This window comes from Oncorhynchus nerka, linkage group LG22, assembly GCF_034236695.1.
Source record: "Oncorhynchus nerka isolate Pitt River linkage group LG22, Oner_Uvic_2.0, whole genome shotgun sequence".
Lineage (NCBI taxonomy): Eukaryota > Metazoa > Chordata > Actinopteri > Salmoniformes > Salmonidae > Oncorhynchus > Oncorhynchus nerka.
In genome coordinates this window covers 91,911,215-91,918,813 of record NC_088417.1, presented here as the reverse complement: position 1 = coordinate 91,918,813, position 7,599 = coordinate 91,911,215, and the positions used below count along the sequence as shown (strand labels likewise).

Sequence of the window (7,599 nt, the reverse complement as noted above, 5' to 3'; positions counted from 1 at the left end):
TGTTATTATCAGCTTGTTATTATTAGCTTGTTATTATCAACTTGTTATTATCAACTTATTATCAGCTTGTTATTATCAGCTTGTTATTATCAGCTTGTTATTATCAGTTTGTTATTATCAGCTTGTTATTATTAGCTTGTTATTATCAGCTTGTTATTATCAGCTTGTTATTATCAGCTTGTTATTATCAGCTTGTTATTATCATTTTGTTATTATCAGTTTGTTATTATCAGTTTGTTATCAGCTTGTTATTATCAGCTTGTTATTATCAACTTATTATCAGCTTGTTATTATCAGCTTGTTATTATCAACTTATTATCAGCTTGTTATTATCAGTTTGTTATTATCAGTTTGTTATCAGTTTGTTATTATCAGTTTGTTATTATCAGCTTGTTATTATCAGTTTGTTATTATCAGCTTGTTATTATTAGCTTGTTATTATCAGCTTGTTATTATCAACTTGTTTGCACCGGCCTTATCTTTTCTCCCAGAAGAAAATAAAACATGTGGGTTGCTAAAGAATCCTCTCTGCTCTCTTTCTAGGAGAGAGAGAAACAGGAAGACTGAGAGACAGAGACAGGTGGCCAGGCCGCTTCTTTCCTTGCCCTCCGCTCATTTTTCAACTTTTTCTTTCATTCTTTCACTCCATTCTGTGCTTTTCCATTGAAAAGTGACAAGCCGCCCCATTCACTCGTTCATTCTTCTCTCCCCTCCTCTTTTGTCTGGGCTGCTGGGTCCTGGTTCAGCTCTATTCAAGACCCAGACGCTGTGCCATTGACTGGAGCACCCCCCCCCAAACCTGCCCTGTCCCCACTCTGCAGCTGCTATGCTAATGAACAGAGGGATGGACCGGGCAAAGGAGAGGATGGAGGGATGGGAGGAGGAGGGAGGGAGGGATGGGAGGAGGGAGGGAGGGAGGGATGGGAGGAGAGAGTAAAAAGAGAAGAGCTGAAGCAGAGGGAGAGAGAGAACAGAACAGAGGGGTGACCCTTCCTCTCCTCCATCTCCATATCATGCTGGAGGCTCAGAGTAGCAGATCTGTCCCCCTCCATCCTCACTCTGCCCCATGTTCCCCCTTCTGCTTCTCCCCCTGTCCCCCTCCATCCTCACTCTGCCCCATGTCCCCCTCCTGCTTCTCCCCCTGTCCCCCTCCATCCTCACTCTGCCCCATGTCCCCCTCCTGCTTCTCCCCTGTCCCCCTCCATCCTCACTCTGCCCCATGTCCCCCTCCTGCTTCTCCCCTGTCCCCCTCCATCCTCACTCTGCCCCATGTCCCCCCTCCTGCTTCTCCCCCTGTCCTCCCCTTTCTCATTCAAATCCATTTTATACCCTGGTATTAAAGGAAAGTGCTGTCACTGCAGTGTGTAAAGTAACTCTGTTCCTCCCCTCCAGACTAACACACACTGTGTGTGTGTGTGTGTTCATTCCTCTGCTCTGTGAGGTCTGCACAACGCATCACCGGGGGCAAACTACCTGCCCTCCAGGACACCTACACCACCCGATGTTACAGGAAGGCCATAAAGATCATCAAGGACATCAACCACCCGAACCACTGCCTGTTCACCCCGCTATCATCCAGAAGGCAAGGTCAGTACAGGTGCATCAAAGCTGGGACCGAGAGACTGAAAAACAGCTTCTATCTCAAGGCCATCAGACTGTTAAACAGCCACCACTAACATTGAGTGGCTGCTGCCAACACACTGTCATTGACACTGACCCAACTCCAGCCACTTCAATAATGGGAATTGATGGGAAATGTTGCAAATATATCACTAGCCACTTTAAACAATGCTACCTTATATAATGTTACTTACCCTACATTATTCATCTCATATGCATACGTATATACTGTACTCTACATCATCGACTGCATCCTTATGTAATACATGTATCACTAGCCACTTTAACTATGCCACTTTGTTTACTTTGTCTACATTCTCATCTCATATGTATATACTGTACTCGATACCATCTACTGTATGCTGCTCTGTACCATCACTCATTCATATATCCTTATGTACATATTCTTTATCCCCTTACACTGTGTATAAGACAGTAGTTTTGGAATTGTTAGTTAGATTACTTGTTGGTTATCACTGCATTGTCGGAACTAGAAGCACAAGCATTTCGCTACACTCGCATTAACATCTGCTAACCATGTGTATGTGACAAATAAAATTTGATTTGATTTGATGGCGACCCATACTTCTACATTGCCTGGTAAGCGGAACCTGTCTCTTCAGCCTTTGTTACACACATACACAAGGAGTGGAGCAGGCCTCACACGGGTAAATAGTTGACAACATGAAGGAGAGATTTACAGTAGGGAGAGGGAAGTTAGATACTGAACAACAATGTGACAGAAAACGTTTGGAGCAGGGACATGCTCTAGTCAAATCAGGGAATGTTAGTGGTTGCATTTGAGGATGAAAGTGCCTTATTCTGTGTGTGTATGGAATGCATGCTTTGTATTGGTCACATGCACAGAATACAATAGGTGTGGACTTTACAGTGAAATGCTTACTCATGAGCCCATACCCAACTGTGCAGATAATAAAAAAACTAGAGTCTATTGACACACCGGTGTGTCAATCTGAGTAACATAATAAACAAATCCCTACATTTAAGCTAGAGATAGCTGTTTTTTTGCATGGGTCTCCATCCACAGCATCCGCCTAGGTTGTAATTCCCCATCTACAGTATGTTGGAAAGTGGCCGAGAGCTACAGCTCTGTTTGTCACAGCAGGAGACATCCCAAAACGTCTGTAGCATCTGAACGTTTTGGCTAATATGACCACTCTAAACTAATATGAGCACTGTATTGAAAGGGGAAGCTCTCACAAACAAGGTGGTGTTTTCTGTTTTGCTCTACGACCTCCACAAATGGCATGGGACTCGTCCGAAGGTAACCCATACAAATTAATTATTTTTTAAATATATTTTTTAGGGATACCTAAAGGGGTCCTAAAACTCTAAATCAAATAGCTAAATGATCCATGGTATGACCTTCTTAAAACAATTCCATATGTAAGATTAGACAACGGCTTAACTTTTAAGAATGAAAAAGTAAGAAATATTTGCAAAAAAAAAAAGGAAATGGTAACAAAATAAAAACAATAAGGAGGCTATATACAGGATGTACCAGTTTATATATACAGGAAGTACGAGTTTATATATACAGGATGTACCAGTTTATATATACAGGAAGTACCAGTTTATATATACAGGAAGTACCAGTTTATATTTACAGGAAGTACCAGTTTATATATACAGGAAGTACCAGTTTATATATACAGGAAGTCCCAGTTTATATACACAGGATGTACCAGTTTATATATATAGGAAGTACAAGTTTATATATACAGGAAGTACCCATTTATATATACAGGAAGTACCCGTTTATTTATACCGGAAGTACCAGTTTATATATACAGGGAGTACCAGTTTTGCTGACGGCACGACGGTGGTAGGCCTGATCACTGACGACAATGAGACAGCCTATAGGGAGGAGGTCAGGGACCTGGCAGTGTAGTGCCAGGACAACAACCTCTCTCTCAACGTCAGCAAGACAAAGGAACTGATCGTGGACTACAGGAAACGGAGGCCCGAACACGCCCCCATTCACATCTGGGCAGTAGTGGAGACGAACTTCAAGTTCCTCGGTGTCCACATCAGTAAGGACCTATCATGGTCCAAACACACCACACACCCTGGGGCGGCAGGGTAGCCAAGTGGTTAGAGCGTTGGACTAGTAACTGGAAGGTACAAATCTGTCGTTCTGCCCCTGAACAAGGCAGTTAACCCACTGTTCCTAGGCCATCATTGAAAATGATAATTTGTTCTTAACTGACTTGCCTAGTTAAATAAAGGTAAAAAGAAAAGCACCAAAACAGTCATGAAGATGCACAACAACACTTCTTCCCCCTTGGGAGTCTGAAAATATTTGACATGGGCCCTCAGATCCTCAAAAAGTTACTGCACCATTGAGAGTATCTTGACTGGCTGCATCACAGCTTGGTATGGCAACTGCTTGGCATCCAACTGCAAGGCGCAGTTGGAGTGTGTATGGCCCAGTACATCACTGGGGCCAAGCTCCCTGCCACCCAGGACCTCTCTACTAGGCGGTATCAGACAAAAATAGTCAAAGACTTTTCTCTGCTACCGCACAGCAACCGGTTCTGGAGTGCCAAGTCTGTGACCAAAAGGCTCCTGAACAGCTTCTACCCCCCAGACTGCTGATCAGTTAATTTAACAGCTACCTGGACTTTCTGTTTATCACCCCCTACCTTCCACATAGTACTTCAACCAATCACCTAACCCGGTTCCGACCTAACCCTAACCCACATCAATCACCTAACCCGGTTCCGACCTAACCCTAACCCACATCAATCACCTAACCCGGTTCCGACCTAACCCTAACCCACACCAATCACCTAACCCGGTTCCGACCTAACCCTAACCCACACCAATCACCTAACCCGGTTCCGACCTAACCCTAACCCACATCAATCACCTAACCCGGTTCCGACCTAACCCTAACCACACCAATCACCTAACCCGGTTCCGACCTAACCCTAACCCACACCAATCACCTAACCCGGTTCACCTAACCTAACCCACACCAATCACCTAACCCGGTTCCGACCTAACCCTAACCCACATCAATCACCTAACCCGGTTCCGACCTAACCCTAACCCACACCAATCACCTAACCCGGTTCCGACCTAACCCTAACCCACACCAATCACCTAACCATTTTCCGACCTAACCCTAACCCACACCAATCACCTAACTCGGTTCCGACCTAACCCTAACCCACATCAATCACCTAACCCGGTTCCGACCTAACCCTAACCCACACCAATCACCCCAACTACCTCATACACTGCCTCTGTACCAGTACTCCTTGTATATATATTTTTAATGTAACCTTTATTTAACTAGGCAAGTCAGTTAAGAACAAATTGTTATTCACAATGATGGCCTACCGGGGAACAGTGGGTTAACTGCCTTGTTCAGGGGCAGAACAACAGATTTTTACCTTGTCAGCTCCAGGATTCAATCTAGCAACCTTTTGGTTACTGGCCCAACGCTCTAACAACTAGGCTACCTGCTGGTTACTGGCCCAACGCTCTAACAACTAGGCTACCTGCTGGTTCTAAAACTAAAAGTCTCCAACTTCAGCGATTTTTGCAATTTGTTCCAGTCACTGGGCAGAGAACTGGAAGGAAAGGCCGGACAACATGCCCTCCGATTTGACACACTGAACTCTGTCTGTAAAGTAGTTGGTGAACCATGCGAGGCAGTCATTAGAAAAACCAAGGCTATTGAGTCTGCCGATAAGAATACCGTGATTGACAGAGTCGAAAGCCATGGCCAGGTCGATGAAGACGGCTGCACAGTACTGTCTTTTATCGATGGTGGTTATGATATCGTTTAGTGCCTTGAGCGTGGCTGAGGTGCACCCGTGACCGGCTCGGAAACTGGATTGCACAGTGGAGAAGGTACGGTGGGATTCGAAATGGTCAGTGATCGGGTTATTAACTTGGCTTTTTAGGTAGGGCAGCATGGATATAGGTCTGTAACAGTTTGGGTCTAGGGTGTCACCCCTTTGAAGAGGGAGATGACCGCGACAGCTTTCCAATCTTTAGGGTTCTCGGACGATACGAAAGAGAGGTTGAACATGCTGGTAATCGGGGTTGCAACAATGGCGGAGGATAGTTTTAGAAAGAGAGGGTCTAGATTGTCTAGCCCAGCTGATTGGTACGGGTCCAGGTTTTGCAGCTCTTTCAGAACATCTGCTGTCTGGATTTGGGTGGAGGATAAGCTGGGGAGGCTTGGGCGAGTAGGGGGGGGGGGCTGTTGGCCGGGGTTGGAGTAGCCAGGAGGAAGGCATGGCCAGCCATTGAGAAATGCTTATTGAAATGTTTGATTATCATGGATTTATCAGTGGTGACCGTGTTACCTAGCCTCAGTGAAGTGGGAGGGAGGTGCTGGTCTCCATAGACTTTACAGTGTCCCAAAACCTTTTGGAGTTAGAGCTACAGGATGCGAATTTCTGTTCCTGACTTCCCTGAACAGTTGCATATCGCGGGGACTATTCGATGCTATTGCAGTCCGCCACAGGATGTTTTTGTGCTGGTCAAGGGCAGTCAGGTCTGGAGTGAACCAAGGGCTATATCTGTGCTTAGTACTGCATTTTTGGAACGGGGCATATTTATCTAAAATGGTGAGGAAATTACTTTTAAAGAAGGACCAGGCATCCTCGACTGACGGGATGAGGTCAATATCCTTCCAGGTTACCCGTGCCAGGTCGATTAGAAAGGCCTGCTCGCAGAACTGTTTTAGGGAACTTTGACAGTGATGAGGGGTGGTCGTTTGACCGCGGACCGATAGCGGATACAGGCAATGGGGCAGTGATTGCTGAGATCCTGATTGAAAACAGCGGAGGTGTATTTGGAGGGCCAGTTGGTCAGGATAATGTCTATGAGGGGGCCCATGTTTACAGATTTAGGGTTGTGCCTGGTGGGTTCCTTGATGATTTGTGTGAAATTGAGAGCATCTGGCTTAGATTGTAGGGCTGCCGGGGTGTTAAGCATATCCCAGTTTAGGTCACCTCACCTAACAAACTCTGAAGCTAGATGGGGGGGCGAACAATTCACAAATGGTGTCCAGGGTACAGCTGGGAGCGGAGGGGGGTCAATAGCAGGCGGCAACAGTGAGAGACTTATTTCTGGAGAGGTTCATTTTTAAAATTAGAAGTTCAAACTGTTTCGGGTGTAGACCTGGAAAGTATGACAGAACTTTGCAAGCTATCTCTGCAGTAGATTGCAACTCCTCTCCCTTTGGCAGTTCTATCTTGACGGAAAATGCTGTAGTTGGGTAAGGAAATCTCAGAATTGTTGGTGGCCTTCCTAAGCCAGGATTCAGACACAACAAGGACATCAGGGTTGGCGCAGTGTGCTAAAGCAGTGAGTAAAACAAACTTAGGGAGGAGGCTTCTGATGTTGACATGCATGAAACCAAGGCTTTTTCTATCACAGAAGTCAACAAATGAGGGTGCCTGGGGACACGCAGGGCCTGGGGTTACCTCCACATCACCCGAGGAACAGAGGAGGAGTAAGAGGTAAGCCCAGGCACTGAGTGATGATAAGAGAGGTTGTATCTCTGGATAATGTGTGGGAGGTGGGACAAAGGAGGTATCAGAGGTATAATGAGTGGAACTAGGGGTCCATTGTAAACTAAAACAATGATAACTAACCTAAACAACAGTATACAAGGCATATTGATATTTGAGAGAGACATACAGTGAGGCATAAAGTAATCACGTGTTGATTAGGAGAGCTAGTTAAGACAACAACGGGTGAGACAACAACAGCTAATCAGCCAAAAGAACAACAGGTGAAATGGCGATGAATGGGCAGAGAGGGTCGGTTAACTACACACAGGGCCTGAGTTCGCGGCTTGGGTCGACAGATAAACAAAAAAATAAACAGAATGGAGCACCGTGATTAATGGACAGTCCAGCAGGCATCAACTATGTAGCCAAGTGATCATAGGGTCCAGGGGGCAGCAATAGATGGAACAGGGAAGCCGCG

At 45.5% G+C, this 7,599-nt stretch overlaps 1 long non-coding RNA gene across 2 annotated transcripts in view; it reads left to right on the top strand.

Annotated features, from left to right (window-relative positions):
• The first annotated feature begins 431 nt into the window (after positions 1-431).
• Positions 432-7,599, top strand: part of LOC115105989 (uncharacterized) — a 28,109-nt gene continuing 20,941 nt past the window's right edge. Inside the window, exons 1-3 of one of the 2 annotated variants that reach the window (XR_010460596.1) lie at positions 432-580; positions 1,393-1,587; positions 7,045-7,127. This is a non-coding gene — a long non-coding RNA (uncharacterized LOC115105989). The remainder of the gene's footprint in view (positions 581-1,392; positions 1,588-7,044; positions 7,128-7,599) is intronic. The other variant, XR_010460595.1, reaches the window with a different exon arrangement.